Raw genomic sequence first — 15,559 nt, forward strand, 5'->3', positions numbered from 1 at the left:
AAAACAACCTCCTTCTTCTTTTGAAGTCAATTGATAATATTATATTCGCAAATACATACCTATAATAGTAGAATTTGTGACTCTCTCGACTCACTTGTAGGGTTCTTAGACGTTGAATATCCACATGCCCTAGACCAAGGAACATATTTACTCAGGAGAAGAATACCAACCTCATACAAAAAAAGTGGCACTAAAATTACCGCCATCTGTGGAATGCCCCCATTGAAACAATTTGCCAACGCGGGAAATTCAAAGCTAATATATTGTTTTTAAATTTTCACAGTTCAGCTTTTGTAGACGGAATAGCTTTAAAATAAATATTTTTAAAAACCATTTCGATTAATTAATTAATTTAAACAGATATTTATAAACTCTGTCGATTAATTATATAATTTAAACAGATTTTTAAAAATATTTATTTTAAAACCACTCCGTCCCCAAAAGCTGAACTGTGAAAATATTAAAAACAATATAATAGCACAATATTTTAGTAACAAGTAATTGTATATAATAAATTAAACAATAGAAAGAATAACAGTTTCAAGTTGAAATGTCTTTATTATCAAATAAATATGTTATGCACTTAATCAATTACTAAGTAAACATCAGCACCTTAAATATAATCTACGTATATTCATTTTGCTTCTAAAACTAAATTTTATCTTTAAAGTAAAATGAAAACCAAAATAAAAATATATCTATGCATCAATTGGGTATTTGACTTCACTGAGATATTTGGGAAAATCAAGTCAATTATAACTTAACCAATTCATACATAAAAATATAGATTGTCGGGATATTTGTACATATGATAAACTATGCAAACGTCACGCAGTTTCATCAGCGTAGTTCTCGTTCCCGAGGGAATACAGAGATAACAATTATGGCCTAATCCATGATTATAATGCTGTAAGAAATTTTTAAATCAGCAAAGTAGTTTCAGAGCCTATTCAATGCGAACAAACAAATAATCAAATTCTTCCTCTTTCTAATTAGTATAAATTTCATAAACAATAAAATTATTAGAATTTGGCTATAATGAAAGTAGAAACTGAAATCACCCGCCAAATTTTAAAAAATTGGAGTAAATTCTCAAAATTATAGTGCAAATATTGGAATAACTGAGTTTAACACTTATAGTATAGGTAATAATGTATTCACAAAGAAAAACTAATTTAAATAAATTATGAAAACGCATGTGATTTTTAAATTTGGCGGGCAATTTCAGTCTCTACTTTCATTAGCCAAACTTTACAACCTAATGCGATAACATAATATTACTTTTAGGCGAATCAATAGAGCATTTACCTTCTACCTCCTCAGAAACAGCTCTGATTTTGATGATTTTTTTTGTTCAGTTTGTTTCTTCATATTATTTGAAATCAGAAACCTTTTGGAGTGAGGAGGGAACGATTTATACTATTTAACAATAGTTATGCTATTTATATAATAAATAATTAAAAAATAAACACTACCGACTTCAAAAACACAAAGTTATGCAGTAAACTAATAAGCTGAAGAAAACATTATAATATTTTCTATCTATTGATTACTTTGAAGCCGGTGCCAATTGTACAATTAATGGGTAGGCAATCAATCGTACCGTTTTTTCCACCTTAAGGATTCGAATTGTTTTCCGAAATTTATATGGGACCTACTTCGAAATAAACCCTTTACAAAAAGTAAAGAATTTTCAAAATCGGCCCACTCAGTAAAAAGTTACGCATAGTTTAATTACAATTAATGGGAAAACAATTAATCATCTTCTATTTTCCTACTATTAGGTTTGAAATTGTTTTCCAACATTTTATGAGACTTTTAGGAATATACCCTTTCTATCAAAAAAAGAATAATCAAAATCGAACCACCCAATAAAAAGTTATGCTTGGTTTTACATTAAAATGAATGAGAAAACAATCAATCATCGCACATTTAGGATTGGAATTGTTTTTTAAAATTTATATGGGAGCTTTACAATCTATAAAGAATTTACGAAATCGGACCACTTCGTAATAAGTTACGCATAGTTTTACAATACAATTAATGGGAAAATAACCAGTCATCTTCGTTTTTTTAAAATTTATAATGATTTGGGACCATTGTCGGAATATACCCTTTCTATTTAAAACAAAGTTATTCAAATCGGAATTCGAAGACATCCTTGGTTTTAAACTAAAATAATCAAGAATTATCAAAATCGGACTACTCATGTTAACAGTTATGCTTGGTTTTACATTACGAAAACAGGGGATGATTGATTGTTTAACCATTAAGTTTAGTATACAACCGATCGGTTGTATACTAAAATTAATGGTTAAATATAATGAATATATAAATGGTTAAATAGGTCGGACCGGTCCGATTTTGATAATACTTTTTTATTATAAAGGGTTCATTCCGAAGATAGTCTTTTAAACATATGAAAAAGCAATTCGAACCCTATAGCTAGTAAACAATAGATAACTAATTGTCGGCCCATTAATTGGACCATTGGCACCGCCTTCAAAGTGATCAATAGATATAAAATATTATAATATTTTCTTTCGTTTGTTAGTTTTCTGCATAAGTTTGTATTTTTGAAGTCGGTTGTATTTAAAAAAAAAAAATATATATGTACAAATAGCATAGATATTTTTTAACAATTTAAATAATTTCGTCCACCAAAACATTTCTGATTTTAAATAACAAAAAACATGACTTTAAAAAAAATCATCAAAGTCGGAGCTGTTTCTGAGGACTTCCAGCATATGCTTGTTTTATTTATTATTTGATTCCATTATTTCTTTCATAAAAACGTGACATTTTTCATTATGAGAATTATGTACAGACATAAAGAGACGAATTTTAGTATTCCAAAGAATCATGGTGCAGGTGCCTGGTCCATTGATTATATTTGTTACATCAATTGTTGTGACCTGTAATAGAAAATTTCATTTAACATGACTTTTTAAAATGCACTGAAAATAAATATTTACATAATTATATATAATAAGAATTCCTATTCTCATCAGGGACATATCAAATTTTTAGTCTATTTTCTGCTCCATTTACAAAAAATCATTTTAGGAAGCTCAGCTGTAACCTTGAAAAGTATAGAAATATGGATAATTTGTTACATTATTTACAAGCGGACGCCCGCTACTTCGTCTATGTGGAATTCAGTTTTTCACAAACTTGCACACAAACTTAAAGAGAAATTATAATGTGTTTACTTCAGTTTTTAAAAACAAAACTGTAAGTGTATCTAGGAAACATGTAGTTCATTGTTATTAAGCAGGTCAAAACTACCTTGTTGGTTCAGTAGTAGTAGCCCATGTGTTTTGGATCACGAGATCCTGGTTCTATCTTTAAGAGATACTGAGTTTTTGCTTCTGCTAACAAATTCTTAGTCTGGAGTTGGGAAGTTGGTGGTGTCACACCCCCGTGCCTCAGAGAGCATGTTAAGCCGTCGAACCCGGTCTTTATCATTAACATTTCTGATAGTGATCATTAATCAATCTAATAATATCAACCTAAGCCGGATGAATAAAGCAAGTTACCTTGTGCTATTTTGCAAAATTGCCAGCAGCAACGTGGCTGCAGTAGTGTGGCTCGGGATGGGTACAGCTAGATCTTCATCTTTTATTTCTATCTCATGATATTTAACAATATATCTTCATTTTACAGCACCTGCAAAAATAAATCAGAAGTTATACATTTTACATAATTATTATTGCATGCACTGCACCTGCAAAAATAAATAAGAAGTATACATTTATGGGCAGGCAGCAGCGATACCGGTGCGAGAAGTCTAGGCCTGCGAATGACCAACCCGCATGCCCAGCGTGGTCATTTATGGGCATTACCTTGCAATGTATAGTACAACACAACAAGATCCATGCAAGAGACCTATGTCCAGCAGTGGACGTCTATCGGCTGATAAGGTATACATTTTACATAATTATTATTGTTACCAGTTAAGAGGATAATCCCAGAGGATGTTGCTATTTCGTGATCTAAACCAGACATTTTCCTTTAGCATAGTACTTGTGCTTACTGTCCCGTGGGAGACTCACATTCCAAAGGACCACAGTATAAAACTGATAAATGTTATGACCTAACAAATGAACTAACTAAAATGGCTATATGGTAAGTCTGTACGCCGTAGAGAGGTGCGAGAGGATTACCAGCAAAATCTCTCTATAATTTGCTTAGAGACCTTGGTCTCTCTAGAAGTGCAGATTTGGCTTACCAAATTTGGCAGACCTTACTACGCAGGGAGAACAACACGAGCAGAGAAGGGGAGTGTTAATCAATTGTCAAGGAATTCTTTAACCTTACGTCCATTGATCACAAGTCCAAGCTCTGCTCAGCGTTTTTCTCTCTGCCACGTGATGGACACCCACATGGTGAATCCATGAATTGGTAAGATATTTGTCTCAAAAAAAAATCATGTTGTACACTAAAATAATTTAGTTGAGTAGGTTGAGGCAAGCAACAATGACCGCGTGAAATACAGTTTTTCACAAATCTCCCTTGATTTTTTCAGGAATTAAAGTTAATTTTAGTGAAATTTATCAATAATTTTTTCAAGTGATTATAGTTATATACACAATACTAAAATGCAAACAAGGTCTTTTAAATTTTTCGTCTGTCTGTGTTTGTCTCGGATAATCTTTGGAACGGCTGAACCGATTTTAATTGGACTTTCATTGGAAGATAGAGGAAGTTATTGAGCAATATTTAGGCTACTTTTTATCCCAGAAACATGGTTCCCGCTGGATGTTCAAAAACTGAACATCACACGGTTGAAATCGCGGGCGTCCGCTAGTATTATAATATTGGTTAGCCAATGTGGTTTTGGATAACGAGGTCGTGGCTTCGAATCCTGGGTCAGGCTATCAGATACTGAGTTTTTCTTTCTTCCAAGAAATTTACAATTCTCAGCCTGGAGTTGGTAAGTTGTTTGTATTACACTCCCGTGCCTCGTCCAGGTCATTATCATTAACATCTGATAGTGATCCACAATGAATTACACTTTATCACCCTTAGCTCACCAACCTTTATTGTAGCAGTGTGGTGGGTCTAAGCTCCATAACCCCTTTTCTATAAGGTCTGGCCCTGTAGTGTCGTTAAAATAGGCTGATAATGATGATGAAGCAGGTTACCTTGTGCTATTTTGCAAACATGCCAGTAGCAACTGTGTGGCTCAGCACTGGCACAGCTAGACCTTCATCTTCTATTTTGCTACACCTGAAAAATTAAACATAAAGAATAAATTTTATGTATTTTCACCAGTTAAAAACGATTTTTTTTTTATTCTTTACATGTTAGCCCTTGACTACAATCTCACCTGATGGTAAGTGATGATGCAGTCTAAGATGGAAGCGGGCTAACTTGTTAGGAGGAGGATGAAAATCCACACCCCTTACGGTTTCTACACGGCATCGTACCGGAACGCTAAATCGCTTGGCGGTACGTCTTTGCCGGTAGGGTTGTAACTAGCCACGGCCGAAGCCTCCCACCAGCCAGACCTGGACAAATTAAGAAAATCTCAATCTGCCCAGCCGGGGATAGAACCCAGGACCTCCATCTTGTAAATCCACCGCGCATACCACTGCGCCACGGAGGCCGTCAAATAAAAACTAAAAGAATTTTATTAAGTGAAAAATGTGAAGAATAGATTATGAAAAAAAAACATAGACTCGAATTGAGAACCTCCTTCTTTTTTTGGAGTCGGTTAAAAAAGTGAAATAGGCTGATAATGATGATGAAGCAGGTTACCTTGTGCTATTTTGCAAACATGCCAGTAGCAACTGCGTGGCTCAGCACTGGCACAGCTAGACCTTCATCTTCTATTTTGCTACACCTGAAAAAATTAATTTTATGTATTTTCACCAGTTAAAAAACAAATAAAAACTAAAAGAATTTTATTAAGTGAAAAATGTGAAGAATAGATTATGAAAAAAAAACATAGACTCGAATTGAGAACCTCCTTCTTTTTTTGGAGTCAGTTAAAAAAGTGAAATAGGCTGATAATGATGATGAAGCAGGTTACCTTGTGCTATTTTGCAAACATGCCAGTAGCAACTGTGTGGCTCAGCACTGGCACAGCTAGACCTTCATCTTCTATTTTGCTACACCTGAAAAATTAAACATAAAGAATTAATTTTATGTATTTTCACCAGTTAAAAAACAAATAAAAACTAAAAGAATTTTATTAAGTGAAAAATGTGAAGAATAGATTATGAAAAAAAAACATAGACTCGAATTGAGAACCTCCTTCTTTTTTTGAAGTAGGTTAAAAATGTGAAAAAAATTCAGTTAAATTCTCATCTTGGAGTTGGGAAGCCTTTAATCCCGATTATTATCATTAGCATCAGATAGTGGTTATTAATTAATTGAACATTATCACCCTAAGCCCTCCAACAGCATTGGAGCAGTGTGGTGGGTCTCAGCTCCATAATCACTTTTCTATAAGGCCTGGCCCTGTAATGCCGTTAAAATAGGTTGATAATAACGATGAAGCAGGTTACCTTGTGCTATTTTGCAAACATGCCAGCAGCAACTGTGTGGCTCAGCACTGACTGGCACAGCTAGACCTTCATCTTCTATTTTGCTACACCTGAAAAATTAAACATAAAGAATAAATTTTATGTATATTCACCAGTTAAAAAACAAATAAAAACTAAAAGAATTTTATTAAGTGGAAAAAGTGAAGAATAGATTATGAAAATAAAAACATAGAAGTCGGTTAAAAATAATTCAGTTAAATTCTCATCTCGGAGTTTGGAAGCCTTCAATCCCGATTATTATCATTAGCACCAGATAGTGGTTGTTAATTAATTGAACATTATCACCCTAAGCCCACCAACAGCATTGGAGCAGTGTGGTGGGTCTCAGCTACATAATCACTTTTCTATAAGGCCTGTCCCTGTAATGCCGTTAAAATAGGCTGATAATGATGATGAAGCAGGTTACCTTGTGCTATTTTGCAAACATGCCAGTAGCAACTGTGTGGCTCAGCACTGGCACAGCTAGACCTTCATCTTCTATTTTGCTACACCTGAAAAATTAAACATAAAGAATAAATTTTATATATTTTCACCAGTTAAAAAACAAATAAAAACTAAAAAAAATTTATTAAGTGGAAAAAGTGAAGAATAGATTATGAAAATAAAAACATAGAAGTCTGTTAAAAATAATTCAGTTAAATTCTCATCTTGGAGTTTGGAAGCCTTCAATCCCGATTATTATCATTAGCATCAGATAGTGGTTATTAATTAATTGAACATTTTCACCCTAAGCCCACCAACAGCATTGGAGCAGTGTGGTGGGTCTCAGCTCCATAATCACTTTTCTATAAGGCCTGGCCCTGTAATGCCGTTAAAATAGGTTGATAATAACGATGAAGCAGGTTACCTTGTGCTATTTTGCAAACATGCCAGCAGCAACTGTGTGGCTCAGCACTGACTGGCACAGCTAGACCTTCATCTTCTATTTTGCTACACCTGAAAAATTAAACATAAAGAATAAATTTTATGTATTTTCACCAGTTAAAAAACAAATAAAAACTAAAAGAATTTTATTAAGTGAAAAATGTGAAGAATAGATTATGAAAAAAAAAACATAGACTCGAATTGAGAACCTCCTTCTTTTTTAAAATCGGTTAAAAATGAAAAAAAAAAATTCAGTCAAATTCTCATCTTGGAGTTGGGAAGCCGATAGCAAAATTTCACATATTTTCACCAGGTTAAAAACAAACAAAACTAAAATTAAGTGAAAAATGTGAAGAATAGATTATGAAAAATGTAAAAAAATTTCAGTTAAATTCTCATCCTGAAGTTGGGAAACCTTTAATCCCGATTATTAACATTAGCATCAGATAGTGGTAATTAATTAATTGAACATTATCACCCTAAGCCCACCAACAGCATTGGAGCAGTGTGGTGGGTCTCAGCTCCATACCTCCTCTACTATATGGAGACAATGATGAATGATGGATGTGTAGGATTAAAATAGCTTCTATGAAACATAACCTATTTTAACATACCTATTGCCTGGTTTCCATCTGTTAATGCTATATTTGCTAAGCATTGTGTGTTAATATTATTTTATTCTATTGTCTTCTTTTAAATTATCTTCTTGAAATTTCTTAGTCTGGCTTGCAAGTAATGCTAAATTTGGGCTCATTTTTTGTGAGTTTGTTGGTACTGAACTTCTGCGAACATTGTTTATTTTTCAAAGCTTTGATTGCTTTTTGAGACATTGTGTAAATATTTTTTATATTAAAAACCGTCGTCATGCGGGTAAAATTCATGTGAAGAAGCAGGATTGCTGAAAGCATTAGGTATATATTTTAATTTTAATACATAATAAACTCTTATTTATCTCTCTCTCTCTCTCTCTCTCTCTAACTGCTTTATTGGTTCAGTGTAACTATCATGAAATTCTGAGTTTGAGTCCTGGGTTGGTCTATGAAATATTGAGCATTTCCTTCTTTCAAGAAACTCACAATAAAAATCTACACTAATATGTATTCAACCCATTTTGAAATTAAATGTCTTAAATGGTGAAGCAATTTTCTTCACAATGTTATGTGAAGAAACCTGCATAACTGAGAATTTTCTTAATTGTCTAGGTGTGTGAAGTCTGCCAATCCGCATTGGGCCAGCATGGAGGACTAAGGCCTAACCCCTCTCGTCCTGAGAAGTGACTCGTGCTCAACAATGAGCCGAAAATGGGTTGTTAATCTATATCTATACTAATATTATAAAGAGGTAAAGTTAGTAAGTTTGTCACATTTTTTAAATGGAGTAATCTTCGGAACTACTGGTCTGATTTCAAAAATTCTTTCACCAGTAGAATGCTACATTATCGGGAAGTGCTATAGGCTATATTTTATATTAGCATGATATATATTCGCCGAGTTAACACAGTTTTTGTCATACAGGTCGGACCGAAAATCCTCTTAAGCAGACTTATTCGCATGCGCTGCCTTAACCATTGTGTAAAATTGAAATTAATGTATGGAGGCTTTATGTATCTTTAAAAGTTCTACAAAAAGTCCGCGACATCATATATCTATCTTCTATATATTAGCAGATATAGTACCTTTTGTGTTTTAAAAATTATAAATTTTATATACTTAGGTTTGCGTCATTATTTATGCTACTTAACTTAAACTCTTATCAAAATAAATTATTTAATAATCACAAGGATATTATGGAGATAAGATTTGCCCTTTATAGTATGTTAATTAGTTAAATAGTTTCGGAGATAATACAAAATTTCTCAAAGACGCAGAAATTCCGCTACATGACGCCCCGCGCTTTCAATTACGTGGTTCCCGTTCCTGTGCGAATATGGGAATCAAACAGCCTATGACACTCGCAAATAACGTAGCTTTCTATTGGTAAAACAATCTTTCAAATCGGCCCAGTACATCCAAAGATTATAATTTTAGCATAGAAGTCTCTATTTTTCTTTGTCATCGCACCACGCTAATAGGGCTGGACCGATTTTGCTAAGGGTAGGGGTAAGGTAGGGAAGGTATAGGGTAGGGTAGGGTAGGGGTTGTGTAAGGGTAGGGTAGGGGTAGGGGTAAAGGTAGGGTAGGGGTAGGGAAAGGGAAGATTACGGGTAGGGTAGGGTACGGGTAGGGTAGGGGTAGGATACAGTTAGGGTACGGGCAGGGTAGGAGTAGGGTAGAGGTAGGAGATCGATACTGAAGCCTATTTTCTATTTTTTGTCTGTCTGTTTGCCTTTTTTTGACCGGGCATCACCCTGAAACTACAGAATGACTTCAAATACTTAAGACGATTTGAGACCATAATACGTAGAAGGATAATAGGATACTTTTTCAGAATTCAGAAAAAAAAGGAAAACAAAATCAGAATTGGGTGAAGTAGGGGTAGAAAGTTTGTACGGAAAGTCCTTAATTTTTTTAGGTACAAGGTATAAGTTATAAAACTTGCAAAATAGAATGTGAAATAGGGGCTGAAAGTTGACATCGATTTTTACGCGGACGAAGTCGCGGGCGTCCGCTAGTATGTATTATAAAGAGGTAAAGTTAGTGGTGTTCTAGCAGGTTAACTCTGGATCTACTGAACTAATTTTGAAAATTCTTTTACCACTAGAAAGCCAAGTTATTTTTGAGTATCATAGGCTATATTTTATCCGCGTATTCTCAAACTGCAGAAAGTTGGTTAATATTTATATTAACACATTACACACATTACTAACTAGTCTCAAAGTAAGCTTAGCTTGTGTTATGGGTAGTAAAAGCTCAACTGAATGAGGAATGTTCATAAATAAATTATATATACTTTATAAACTCCAAGCCCACCAACCGATACTGATGAATGAAGGATTAGTAGGATTAAGTAGCATCTACAGGAGATGTGCTCGGGAGTATTTCCCATAACTCTAGAGTAGCTCCAAGTTCTATAAGGAAAATTAATTTAAAATGTCTAAGGAACATGTGTATTAAAAAACTTTAATAAAAACAAGTCAACCGACTTCAAAAACATACTTACTAAACTAAAAAACGAAAAATAACAATATACTAAGTTCTATATATCATATTATGTTCTAACTGATGATCAGTTTGAAGGTGGTGCTAGCCCAATGATGTATTAATTCAAGCCATGTAAGAATATCATAAATATTTAGGTTTTTCTGACAGTGTTTTTTCATGTAGTTCTTTCAGTAACAGCTTAAATTAAAACAACACCGGTTTAGCACAGCCTTCAAACTGATCATCAGTTAGAACATAATATGATATGAACTTAGTATAATATTATTTTTCGCTTTTTAGTTTAGCCAGTATGTTTTATGTTTTTGAAGTTGGTTGAATTTCTTTTATTAAAATTTTTTATTTTTCCATTTTTAGTGAAATCATCCTAGATATTGATCTAGCGCCAAAGGTATGTTGCTATGAGTCGTGATAAAACATTGTATTTGATTGCGTCTGACTTAGAATCAAACAAATTACTACTGTGAACCATCGAGGAGTTCCCTTAACTGTCTTCATTACCAGACCCCTAATACAGTCACAACCCATCTAGGTGGAAAGTTCTCATCAATACAAATTTATCAACACATGGTAGCTACTGTGAACCGTTGAGGAGTTCTCTTAACTGTCCTTCGTCTTCATCACCAGACCCCTAATACAGTCAAAACCCATCTAGGTGGAAAGTTCTCCTCAATATAAACTAGTAGCTAAGGTAGCTCCTATAAGTGGACTTGTCAACACCTTGAATTTATGAGAAATAGTCCCCACATAGACACTGAAATACATCTATGCATGGTGTTATATCCCTATATCTCAGAGAGTATGATATGCTATATATCCCAGTCATTATCATTAACACTTGATAGTGATCCTTTTATAATTTAACTTTATTATCCCAAGCCTATCAACCCACATTAGAGCAGTGTGCATTTTACAGTAGGTGTTTAACTTAACTTCTTATTCTCTCTCTCTCTTCTTCTTACAGGCAAAACATCTCGTCTTTTTTAAAAATGTAGATGACAAACCATTCATAGTTCAATGTAAAATTTATTCTAAAAGTCCAATAGTCTAATCATTGATTATCTGGACATTACTGAAATAAAGAGAGTGAATAAATTTAATTAAAAATACATAAACATACTACGCATGAAGAGACAGATGAATATCTTAGCATTCCGTGCAGGTGCCAGGTCCATCGCCTGGTAGAGAGAAATACTCCGAGCAGAGTCCTGGAGTTGTGACTGCAGGATGTAGGGTTAAGAAATTCCTTGACAATTGATTAAACTCCCCTACTTGTGTTGTTCTCCCTGCTTAGTCAAATTTGGTAAGATCCTACTAAGAGCAGCTTTGGATACTTATTCTTCTTTCTCTCTTTCTTCTACATAGAAGTTGCTGCAGTCCTAAAGATGCCAAGGTCTTTAAACAAGTTATAGAAAGATTTTGTTGGTAATCCTCTTGCACCTACTTCTACAGCAGACATACTAACCACATAGCCATTTTTACTTAGTTCATTTGTTATTATTATTTATTACAAAACCTTGACAAGAACCAGGTGAGAAATATAACTAAAATGTCCGGAGGCAATCTGATGATAGAACAGAAACACAGATGAGGGAATTCCTCAACTGTTCACAGAAGCTACATTGTCAAAAAGAAAAAAAAAGTAAAATGTGCAAAGCTTAGGTCTTATAGCTAAAAGCTATTTCTTTCAAGCAAACTTCAATGAAAAATGTAGCTTATTATTGGCAAAAGCTTTTATAGATCAAGGCAAGAAAAATATTGCCGAAATGGCCTCCGTAGCACAGTGGATTAACTACGCAAAAGTCCTGGGTTCTATCCCCGGCTGGGCCGATTGAAGTTTTCTTTCTGGTCTATGTCTGGCTGGCTAGTTAATACCCTACTGGCAAGCGATTTAGTGTTCCGGTGAGATATTATGTAGAAACAGAAATGTGTGTGGATTTTCATCCTTTGCCTAACTAGTTATCTCGCTTCCATCTTAGATTGCATCATCACTTATCATCTTATTCTATAATTATGTCAAAGAACAGATTTTTGTACAAAGTAAACTAACATACTCTTCATTAGTCTGCCTAGTGCCTAACATAATTATAAAAACTTGTAATTATAGTTTCAAATTAACAAATTGTTCTGGTTCATCATTACATAATTATAAACTACTTATTATAGATTCAAAAATAAAACTCAAATTTTACTCTACCTGCCTTTAGTACATATACCTGTGGTTTAATATTGAACAGTGGTATAGTAAAAAATTTACTTCTGGTAACAGATACTTTCAAATTAGTTCATGGAATTTGCTTTTCTCAGATGTTTATTTTCATTACCATTTCATAATTAACCTTATGTTGCTCCAGATTAAGCTACCTGTGATAACCAAATGAAAATCTGTTTAGTAGATCCAGAGAAGTAAACATTCAGACTGCTGCAGGTCAGACAGTTATTTGGGGTGCATTGCATCTACAAACCATAATGTGTAAACCCAGCATAATTGTATAATTAAGCACAAGTTTCATAAGAATTAGTAGGATTTTAATAATTCCCATATCTTGAGAAGACTACTAAGAAACCTAATTAACTAACTAATGTAATCATTATCTGATCAATAGCTATTATTAAAGTATTTTATTATTAGCTAAAACTTAAAGTAGGTACATACCGGAGACTAAATTTGTAGAATCAAATTTCGGTAATCTCTGTAGGGTCTTCTCTGGATCATCGGCAGGCGAAGAAACACACTCAAAGCATTTTCTTTTGTTCTTCTTCATAGTTATAGAGACACTTGAACTAACAAAGTCTTAAAACATAATGAAAAACCACAACACTCAGATGAAACGTAAAAGACTTATAGATCTTCTCAACATCAAGAATGGCAAGGATATTACACAGCAGGTTGCTTCAATCCAATCCATGAAGAGATCTTCATAAATATTAACAAGCCGTGGCAAACATTTATTTTATTGTTCGTGAATTTGTGTTTTAAAATATTTGGTGAAATGACGCCATTTTCATTTTATAACATTTTTATTTTTTATTAAGTAATTGGGGTTGCCACACTTCGTTTAGAAAATCTTACATATGCGTTACTAAAACAATATTCAACGAGAGTGTCTCTCTATATTTTTGTAGAAGAAAAGTATTTATTCAGTTATTAAAGTCATATTTAAATCTAAAAATGTATTAGATTTATCAAAATATTATGTCAGGCGTGAGCTACTAACGATAATAATATTGCTACAACTACCAGACGGTAGAACCGTATGGATGATGACACCACAGGTCTAGCCCCCGTAGGTATAACCAAACTTTGTTCGAGAGTTGACCCGGCCTGCCCTAGACATTGTTTGCAGTAACGATGCGGCCGCATTGCTAGCTCAACGCAATTACGATGCTCAGTCGCAATCTTCATTAGCAGCGCCTGCCCACCGGTTCCGATGGCATCGAGCGTTGCCGATTGCCATCTTGTAACAAGACACTGGACACGATAATTGATGCAATGCAACTATACTTTTCGGGTGCCAATTAAGTGTCTGGATCGCAATGGATACATTTCCAATTCGTTTCAATGTGAAGTCATTCGCAGAAAAGGGAAATGTTGTATGTTTTTTTTTCTGTTCGAGGAAAATGGTTAGGTTTTGGATGTATACACTACATACATAGGTAACAGGATAAGTGCGTTTGTGTGTGTATAATAGAACGTCAGCACAGCAGAAATTTTTGTTAACTTATTTAGAGACAAGGAGACGCCGTGCGGTTTAACCCGCATGGTTCCCGTTCCCGTAGGAATACGGGGATAATATATAGCCTATAGCTTTCCTCGATATATGGTATCTATAGCTATCTAACACTGAAAGAATTTTTCAAATCGGACCAGTAGTTCCTGAGATTAGCGCGTTCAAACAAACAAACTCTTCAGCTTTATAATATTAGTATACGAGTAGATCTACGGGGGGACATTTATCATACAAATGAAAATTATTTACAGATTACTAACCACCTGTTTTTTAACTGTTGCTTAATTATTAGTTATACAACTTAACAGCCACAGTGTCCTCCAAATTGCGTGTTACATTATCTCGTTCCGACGGCGAGGCTCAGAAATGTTTGTTACCTGGTAACCCAGTTACCTACCAGAATCAAGAATTTTCGTAAATAAAATGTTGAGCGTTTCATCAAGATGAAGCTACTCACGGAAAATTAACTTGATAGTAATAAATTTTATACATAGATCCATCTTTTGTAAAAGATGGATCTATGTATAAAATATTACATTTATTTAAAATATTATTATTTATTTTTATTTAAAGGAGCTCAGTCTATTTCGGATTATGTCGTTCCGTAAAACAACCTTTATATTAAAAATATCTTTAACTTAATTAAACTTCCTTATACATTTTTTGTACCTACCAGCGCCCTGGCTTCTGAGGATAGGCCAGGGCACTATTACAGCGGCCCACCTCTCTGAGTGTTAATAGAGACAAACAGTTGAGTTGTTTAAAATAACAGTTGACGAAAAGTTTCATCCATATGAGTATATCAATGATTAAGCTATGTTTAAGCTAATTTCGTAACTTTCAAGACAAACAGTCGACTTGTGTTTTGTCAAACGTCTCCTTGATTTTGTACGTAATATGATCAGAAATACCTATAAATTAAATTATAAACGTCATAATTATTATTATCATTTAAATTGATTGTTCGTGGAAATTACATAATATCTGTTATCGCCGTTTAGTGTCGGAAATAGTAGTCTGTGACGGATATGACGTCGCACGATCTCGTGTTGGGTGTTGGCTTCAGTGTGCTCGTGGCGTTCGAACCGTCCACATCTATTGTTGTGTAATTCTTTATGGGTTACTTGGAATAGGCGGGGAGAGTGACTTGAGTGGAAAAGGGAAGTGTTTGATATCAGTAAAAGGCGCCTTTAACCCTACACACATCGTTCACAAGTACGTGACTCCACTCAAGATCATTCTCTTCCATTCTAGGGACTTATTTTGGTTACAGTTTGATTTGTTAATTAAGTTGTCCTGACAAGTGTTGTGA

At 34.0% G+C, this 15,559-nt stretch overlaps 1 long non-coding RNA gene across 11 annotated transcripts; it reads right to left on the bottom strand.

The window, feature by feature from the left end:
- Positions 1 to 395: 395 nt before the first annotated feature.
- On the bottom strand, positions 396 to 14,094 carry LOC112056338 (uncharacterized). Of its 11 annotated transcripts, none has more exons than XR_008251195.1 (11): positions 12,714 to 13,022; positions 11,450 to 11,588; positions 8,033 to 8,316; positions 7,402 to 7,490; positions 6,961 to 7,045; positions 6,516 to 6,604; positions 6,038 to 6,122; positions 5,764 to 5,848; positions 5,148 to 5,232; positions 3,540 to 3,669; positions 396 to 2,915 (listed from the first exon to the last, which is right to left on the bottom strand). It is a non-coding gene; the product is annotated as an uncharacterized LOC112056338 (long non-coding RNA). The 11 variants fall into 11 exon arrangements; XR_008251196.1 differs by lacking the exon at positions 7,402 to 7,490 and adding an exon at positions 13,173 to 14,094 and having other exon boundaries at positions 397 to 2,915; positions 12,714 to 12,880; XR_008251202.1 differs by lacking the exons at positions 7,402 to 7,490; positions 12,714 to 13,022 and adding an exon at positions 13,173 to 14,092 and having other exon boundaries at positions 397 to 2,915.
- Positions 14,095 to 15,559: the final 1,465 nt, after the last annotated feature.

Source organism: Bicyclus anynana, chromosome 11 (assembly GCF_947172395.1).
Source record: "Bicyclus anynana chromosome 11, ilBicAnyn1.1, whole genome shotgun sequence".
NCBI lineage: Eukaryota > Metazoa > Arthropoda > Insecta > Lepidoptera > Nymphalidae > Bicyclus > Bicyclus anynana.